At 47.4% G+C, this 8,911-nt stretch overlaps 1 pseudogene; it reads left to right on the top strand.

The window, feature by feature from the left end:
- LOC135532696 (enhancer of mRNA-decapping protein 3-like) overlaps nucleotides 1-2,808 on the top strand; it is a 4,159-nt pseudogene extending 1,351 nt beyond the window's left edge.
- The last annotated feature ends 6,103 nt before the right edge of the window (nucleotides 2,809-8,911 follow it).

Raw genomic sequence — 8,911 nt, 5'->3', positions numbered from 1 at the left:
TTTACCCACTGTTCCCCTGAACAAGGCTGTTTACCCACTGTTCCCTGAACAAGGCAGTTTACCCACTGTTCCCCTGAACAAGGCAGTTTACCCACTGTTCCCTGAACAAGGCTGTTTACCCACTGTTCCCTGAACAAGGCAGTTTACCCACTGTTCCCCTGAACAAGGCAGTTTACCCACTGTTCCCCTGAACAAGGCAGTTTACCCACTGTTCCCCTGAACAAGGCAGTTTACCCACTGTTCCCCTGAACAAGGCAGTTTACCCACTGTTCCCCTGAACAAGAACAAACAAGGCAGTTTACCCACTGTTCCCCTGAACAAGGCAGTTTACCCACTGTTCCCCTGAACAAGGCAGTTTACCCACTGTTCCCCTGAACAAGGCAGTTTACCCACTGTTCCCCTGAACAAGGCAGTTTACCCACTGTTCCCCTGAACAAGGCAGTTTACCCACTGTTCCCCTGAACAAGGCAGTTTACCCACTGTTCCCCTGAACAAGGCAGTTAACCCACTGTTCCCCTGAACAAGGCAGTTAACCCACTGTTCCCCTGAACAAGGCAGTTTAACCCACTGTTCCTAGACCAGTTAACCCACTGTTCCTAGACCAGTTAGTTAACCTACTGTTCCCCTGAACAAGGCAGTTTAACCCACTGTTCCTAGACCAGTTAGTTAACCCACTGTTCCTAGACCAGTTAACCCACTGTTCCTAGACCAGTTAACCCACTGTTCCTAGGCCGTTATTGAAAATAAGAACTGACTTCTCAACTGACTTCTTAACGGACTTAGGACTGTCATTAGTGCTGCCGGTTGCTACCGCTCTTTCTAACCAAGGAGAAGATGAAGAAATATCAACAGTATTTAAACCTCTGCAGTGTTACCTGTTTGTGATTAGCAGCCAATGTCCTTCCCCTTCTCTGTGTTTCTCCGTAGACTCGGGCCTGGTGGTGCCCAGTATTTCCTATGAGCTGCACAAGCCGCCTGTTGTCAGTCGCTGAACGTTACGGCCTCTCATTGGAGAGGAGGCTGGAGATGACAGGTGTGTGTGCCAGTCAGATGGCCTTGACGCTGCTGGGCGGGCCCAACAGGTAAGAAGCACACAACCTTGGACACCATTGCACTCGGGACATAAACATTTGTCAGCCATTTTGAGACCCCGAGGATGTACTCTAAATGAGTCTCATGTCCCAGACAATCTGTTTTTGTAGATGCGAGTATTTACAACAATTCAAAATGAATGGAAAGATGATCACCGTGCTTTTGACAGATTTATACTGCTTATTTTGTCCACTTATTTAATGTTGTACAGATTCAATCAGACTAAGTTAAATGGTTTATTGATTTGTATCCAATATTTTATTGATAGACATAAAAAAACAAACAGAATCCTCTTTTGATCCTCTCGCTCCTCCAGACTGACCCCTAAGACGGTACACCAGCAGCCCATCTGTGGCCCCCCTCTGTGGCCCTCGCTCCATGGGGGCCCGGGACATCACATCCTGCTCTCTGCTCTTTCCCTCCAGACTTCAAGCCTAACCCTAACCTTTCATTCATTACAGACTGACCCCTAAGAATGTGCACCAGCGGCCCACTGTGGCCTTACCTGTGGGCCTCTACGTCCAGGGGGCCCAGGGCATCAGCTGTGTCATTACCTGGCCAACCACGAGGTGGAGGTGATAATCTTCCTGCCTAACTTTGTCAAGGCGCTGGATGCCGTTTCCAGCGAGATCACGCTTTACACCAAGACGGAGGGCAAACAGGTCTCCAGTGTTGAAGGTGATGTATCAGCGATTGGATAAATGATGAACCAATGAGCGATTGGATAAATGATGAACCAATGAGCGATTGGATAAATGATGAACCAATGAGCGATTGGATACATGATGATCCAATGAGCGATTGGATACATGATGATCCAATGCGCTATTGGATACATGATGATCCAATGCGCTATTGGATACATGATGATCCAATGAGCTATTGGATACATGATGAACCAATGAGCGATTGGATACATGATGATCCAATGCGCGATTGGATACATGATGATCCAATGCGCTATTGGATACATGATGATCCAATGCGCTATTGGATACATGATGATCCAATGATCTGCTGTTATCGAATGGTAGATCTCCAGCTAGCTCTCCTCTACAAGACGAGGGCAATCCTGCCTTCCTGTTAAAGGTGCGGGATGGATGTGTCTATTCTGTGTCATGGAGTTTAAGGGGTAGTCGGTAGGGTCTGTGAATACAGTTGTTGTTTTGTTTGCCATCTGCTCCCGTTTATCTTTTATTATCAGGTATGAGCAAGGCCTCTGTAAAGTGCATGCAGTCCTCTATGGGACGGTTTCCCAGATTCAGACCCAGGTTATACCGAGTCCTGGACTGAAAAGCAACTAATCTGTAGTAGAGGAAGAAAATAAACTAAAATGGTCCCTGAATGTTAACCTAAAGTGACAATGTTTCATGTCACCTCCCAGAGCTTCCGGACAGCCCCGTGGACCTTATCATCAACTGCCTGGACTGTCACGAGAACACCTTCCTTCTGACCAGCCATGGTACCAGACCGCTGTAGACTGGGCCAACCAGAACAGAGCTCCCGTGCTCAGCCTGGATCCTCCAGTCAGCGGACAGGGTCACGCCCGTAGAAGCCAAGTGGACACTGTCTCTGGGTCTTCCACTACCGCTGTCAGAGGGAGTAGGTAGGGTTTACCTGTGTGATATTGGGGTTCCCACAGGTGTTCCAGGAAGTTGGGATCAAGTATCATTCTCCGTCGGTTGTAAGTTTGTGGTGCCGTTGCACCCTGCGTAACTGAAGGGTTTCGAATTACACATGGACTCTTGGGCGCCCCTACATCTCTTGGGCGCACCCTACGTTTGTTCTGAAAAGTAATTTGAACTATGTTTAACTGGACTGCAATGACCTTTGACCTTCAGATTGAACTTCAGGGTAGTGTTCACTATAAAGCAAACTAAAGAGAACTCCGAAATGAAATGAAACTGGTGGAAGTTAGTATCTGAACTTAAGAAATGCTTGTTGGAGTGCCCTAATAAACACAACCCTGGGTTTGGGGGATTGACTACAAGCAGGCCTTAAATTTTGACATTTTAACTTAAGTGTTAAAAAGCATTTATCCTTTTTATTACTAATGACCCTCGAGAAGACTTGTCCAATATAAGTTCATACAACACTTTACAGGATTGAACTAAAGAATGACAGGAGAAGTATGCCGATGACAACCCTGAGACATGGCTGGAAACTCCTCTGACCACCTCCTCGTATGATATAGACTATATCCTCAGATAATGTTGGGTTCAGAAACCATGAGGCCGAGACAGGGGGAAAACTAACCAACAGTCTGGCAGCCTGCTGCCGACGTGAGAACCCATTTCATCCAGATCGGTAACCTCAGTTTCTGTGAAGGGTAAAGCAGGTCACCGCTAGATGTACTGTCTTGGGTACAGTCAAGTGATTCAACATCAAGAATGGCTACCGTTCCATCGACAGGAATGACGGCATGGAAGAAGTCCTGGTGTTAACGCACTGACTGGGATCAACATCCCCTGAGGTAGGCGTTAGAGGGGAAAACAAGGAAATACCATCTCAGTGTTGGAGAAACTGGAGGACCCCCCCCCAGGAAATACCATCTCAGTGTTGGAGAAACTGGAGGACCCCCCCAGGAAATACCATCTCAGTGTTGGGAGAAACTGGAAGAAAATACCATCTCAGTGTTGGAGAAACTGGAGACGTAATGGTTGTCATGGTAATGTCATGGCATGCTATTTTCTGATAATGCAATGAGGGTGCCTCAGATCACTCTCTGTTGGTGTCTTGGTACTACAGTATGATGAAGAACAGGCCTGAGCCTATTGGCCGAGGACGGCCTGAGCCTATTGGCCGAGGACGGCCCGAGCCTATTGGCCGAGGACGGCCCGAGCCTATTGGCCGAGGACGGCACAGGACAGGTTGAAGGGATGTTTTGCTCAGGCCTAGTACAGACTCCACCTATTACGTCCTCTCCTTTTTAGTGAAAGTTGTGTGAAAACAAAAATGTTACCTGCAAGATGTCTGCTTTCTTTGGTATGTAAAATAGTGAGATGGACTCACTTGACGTGGTCCTCTTTATCTTCTGCATCCTGGACTTTCTTTGGACAGTCTTTACACTTGCCTAAACCAAATGTCAATCAGTCTTTAAAACTATGCTACAATTTGCATCATTCTACTACCTGCATTTGAGGTGACTGCTGTGCAAAGAGGATAGAATAAGAGGATATATGTCTTTATTAGAATAAGAGGATATATGTCTTTGTGTTTCAAAGTATGTTATAACATGATATTTCTTTTGTTCAATTTTTTTTTTTTGGGGGGGGGGGTGTTTGAGAAAGGAGAGATCTGTTGCTAATACGAACCAACTCGGTTCTAGATATTTCTACAGTACATTTTGTATAATAATGAGGAAATGGTTTCAAGTAGATATTTGTGTTGCTATGGGCAGCTGGCATGGTTGATACGTCAGCTTGTCTGTTATTTCCACTTTAAAAAAAAAAATTTAAATCTATTTTTTTCAGTTTGAATTGCCTGCCTGGTTGAGAGAGCGCTTCCCACGTCACGGATCCCTTTAAGGCTCTCCTGCCTAGATGCTAGTTATCGTTGGTATCAATTTCAAACCGTGTGAATGAAACTTGTTCACACACAGTGAAAAGGGGTTGTCCTCACTAACTTTTGTCAGTGGTTTTCATGGGAGTGCCCTAAAGTCATGCTGTGTGCCTGCCCAGTGGTTAACAGATCTTTCCAAGTCGACAGTTTGGGACTACAAGGTCAATCTGCGTGAATATTGATTGAGGTAATTGGCTTGACAGTTCAGAGGGTTTGAATGGTGTCAGCAATTTTTTTAAAATCTTGTATTCTTTTGAATTTAACAACATGAATTGGGGTACTTAAGAGTACTATATAGGTGGAGAACAGGTAACAGAACAAGGGCTATGTCAATAACTCAAATTTGACCAAAATGCAGATGAAACCTTGGTCCCAAGCTCTCATGTTTTTTGTTTGTTTGTTGAGTGAACATCGATTTAAACCTTAGAAGAGCAGCTAGACTATCAACTGCCTCGTTTAAAAGGTGCTGTGAGAATATTGTTGTCAAGGATCAAACACATTTTTAAATGTTTGTTTTTTTCTTCCAGAGAATGGGTAGGCCTAATAGTTTCTCTGGGTCCTTGTTGAATAGTGTGTGGCTGACGGGGAGGACAGCTCAATCTGTAGATACGGGTTGGTTGACCGGTCAAACCCATACTCTTTTCAAACACTTTTTTAAAATGTATGTTCATTTAATTAACCAATGTCAGATTACAGATTATTCACCCCCCCCCAATGGCCAAATGTGATTATAAATGGGATTATATCTGTAGTAGTCTCATGCTCCAGACTTCATCCCTAATTCATCTGTGTGTCTACTGGCCTCCTCTCGGTGTGTCTACTGGCCTCCTCTCGGTGTGTCTACTGGCCTCCTCTCGGTGGGTCTACTGGCCTCCGGTGGGTCTACTGGCCTCCCTCTCGGTGGGTCTACTGGCCTCCTCTCGGTGGGTCTACTGGCCTCCTCTCGGTGGGTCTACTGGCCTCCTCTCTGTGGGTCTACTGGCCTCCTCTCTGTGGGTCTACTGGCCTCCTCTCGGTGTGTCTACTGGCCTCCTCTCGGTGTGTCTACTGGCCTCCTCTCGGTGTGTCTACTGGCCTCCTCTCTCGGTGTGTCTACTGGCCTCCTCTCGGTGTGTCTACTGGCCTCCTCTCGGTGGGTCTACTGGCCTCCCCTCTGTGGGTCTACTGGCCTCCTCTGTGGGTCTACTGGCCTCCTCTGTGGGTCTACTGGCCTCCTCTCTGTGGGTCTACTGGCCTCCTCTCTGTGGGTCTACTGGCCTCTCTCGGTGTGTCTACTGGCCTCCTCTCGGTGTGTCTACTGGCCTCCTCTCGGTGTGTCTACTGGCCTCCTCTCTGTGGGTCTACTGGCCTCCTCTCTGTGGGTCTACTGGCCTCCTCTCTGTGGGTCTACTGGCCTCCTCTCTGTGGGTCTACTGGCCTCCTCTCTGTGGGTCTACTGGCCTCCTCTCTGTGGGTCTACTGGCCTCCTCTCTGTGGGTCTACTGGCCTCCTCTCGGTGGGTCTACTGGCCGCCTCTCGGTGCTTCTACTGGCCTCCTCTCGGTTGGCCTCCTCTCTGTGCTTCTACTGGCCGCCTCTGTGCGTCTACTGGCCTCCTCTCTGTGCTTCTACTGGCCTCCTCTCGGTGGGTCTACTGGCCTCCTCTCTGTGGGTCTACTGGCCTCCTCTCGGTGGGTCTACTGGCCTCCTCTCGTGGGTCTACTGGCCTCCTCTCGGTGGGTCTACTGGCCTCTCTGTGCTTCTACTGGCCTCCTCTCGGTTGGCCTCCTCTCTGTGGGTCTACTGGCCTCTCTGTGCTTCTACTGGCCTCCCTCTCGGTTGGCCTCCTCTCTGTGGGTCTAATGGCCTCCTCTCTGTGCTTCTAATGGCCTCCTCTGTGGGTCTACTGGCCTCCTCTCTGTGGGTCTACTGGCCTCCTCTCTGTGGGTCTACTGGCCTCTCGGTGGGTCTACTGGCCTCCTCTCGGTTGGCCTCCTCTCGGTGGGTCTACTGGCCTCCTCGGTTGGCCTCCTCGGGTGGGTCTACTGGCCTCCTCTTGGTTGGCCTCCTCTCTGTGGGTCTACTGGCCTCCTCTCTGTGGGTCTACTGGCCTCCCTCTCGGTGGGTCTACTGGCCTCCTCTCGGTGGGTCTACTGGCCTCCTCTCGGTGGGTCTACTGGCCTCCTCGGTTGGCCTCCTCTCGGTGGGTCTACTGGCCTCCTCTTGGTTGGCCTCCTCTCTGTGGGTCTACTGGCCTCCTCTCTGTGGGTCTACTGGCCTCCTCTCTGTGGGTCTACTGGCCTCCTCTCGGTGGGTCTACTGGCCTCCTCTCGGTTGGCCTCCTCTCTGTGGGTCTACTGGCCTCCTCTCTGTGGGTCTACTGGCCTCCTCTCGGTGGGTCTACTGGCCTCCTCTCGGTGGGTCTACTGGCCTCCTCTCGGTGGGTCTACTGGCCTCCTCTCGGTTGGTCTACTGGCCTCCTCTCGGTTGGCCTCCTCTCTGTGGGTCTACTGGCCTCCTCTCTGTGGGTCTACTGGCCTCCTCTCTGTGGGTCTACTGGCCTCCTCTCGGTGGGTCTACTGGCCTCCTCTCGGTTGGTCTCCTCTCTGTGGGTATTCCTGCCTTTGAGAAAGGAGTAGCAAATCAATTGAATTTCTATTCAAACCATAGGGGCTGCTTTCCTGGATACAGATTAAGCCTAGTCCTTCACTAAAAATTAATACATTTTTCCATTGATAATCTCCATTGTGCTTTTTAGTACTAATCTGTGTCTGGGATACCACTCCTAAAGCTCATGGCAATATTTCTGGGACTTTAGGAATAACATTTTATTGTTATGATAATTTAAGCAATCCTTAGTGTTTTTAAAAAAGGGGATCTTTGGTTTTCTTCTGGCTAAATCCATTCAGTCCTGGCAGAGGCTGTCTCCGACAGGGTATAGGAGTTAGTGCCCTACGTTTGATCAGGGTCTATATGATTTAGAGCCCTACGTTTGATCAGGGTCTATATGATTTAGAGCCCTACGTTTGATCAGGGTCTATATGATTTAGAGCCCTACGTTTGATCAGGGTCTATATGATTTAGAGCCCTACGTTTGATCAGGGTCTATATGATTTAGAGCCCTACGTTTGATCAGGGTCTATATGATTTAGAGCCCTACGTTTGATCAGGGTCTATATGATTTAGAGCCCTACGTATTGTACGGTAAACTGAAACTCATCTGACCAATATGGAATGATTGATATATTCCCATCTGGTCCACCAGGGGCCATAACAGCATGCTTTGTTGAGTTTACAGGATATACAGTATTTTGTAAAACATTTTATACCAAAGGCCTTGTGAATGTCGGCATGAATTGGTTTTCACGTGGACAGAGTTAAGGCAATGGAATGAGCCACAATGGAAAGACGTCAGCTCGCGGAGTAGTAACCACCATGCGGTGAATAAAGATGGTTTCCTGGGCAAAATTGGCATGGATGAAATGTCTTGTTGAGGATGACGTATAATTCTGGGGTGATGGACAATCCTCAATGTCAATTGTTTATTGTCCACATACGGAATTATTATTATTTTTTTGTCATGAGAAAATTAACAAAAATAAAAAGGTTGATTTAACTCACTCATTGCTTACTTTATTTCAGCCATTTGTAATACATGTTTGGTATTTGATTAGGATCCCCATTAGCTGTTGCAAAAGCAGCAGCTACTCTTCCTGGAGTCCACATGAAACATGACATAATACAGAACATCAATGGACAAGAACAGCTCAAGGACTGAACTACAGAAATAAAATAATAAATACAGAAAGGCACACGTACATATCAATACATACACATTAAACGATCTAGGTCCAATAGGGGAGAGGCGTTGTGCCGCGAGGCGTTGCTTTATCTATTTTTTAAAACCAGGTTTGCTGTTCACTTGCGCAATAGTGTAGCAGCGGATGTAGAAACAATGTAACGCTTTTTCACATCGTATCTATCAAACGGAACAAAATGTCAATACATGCATCTCTATGATACATAAAGATCATTTTTTTTTAAATTTTGTATCTAAGAGGATATTTTCCTTTTCAAAATAATGAAACATTATCCGAGAAGCAGAGCAATCTGTTATGTATTAATTTCCGTGATGGGGTGGGTCATATTTAATTTGATCTTTTGAGTAGCTATTGTACTTTCATGGACTGCAGAGTGTTGACCAACGCGCGCATGCGTAGTGCAAGGGCTCACGGTAGGGGCGGAACACGCAGAACGTTGCAGATAGCACCAACATCTAG

Source organism: Oncorhynchus masou, unplaced genomic scaffold (assembly GCF_036934945.1).
Source record: "Oncorhynchus masou masou isolate Uvic2021 unplaced genomic scaffold, UVic_Omas_1.1 unplaced_scaffold_1990, whole genome shotgun sequence".
Lineage (NCBI taxonomy): Eukaryota > Metazoa > Chordata > Actinopteri > Salmoniformes > Salmonidae > Oncorhynchus > Oncorhynchus masou.
Note: the sequence above shows the minus strand (reverse complement) of the source record. Positions and strands in the feature narration are given on the sequence as shown.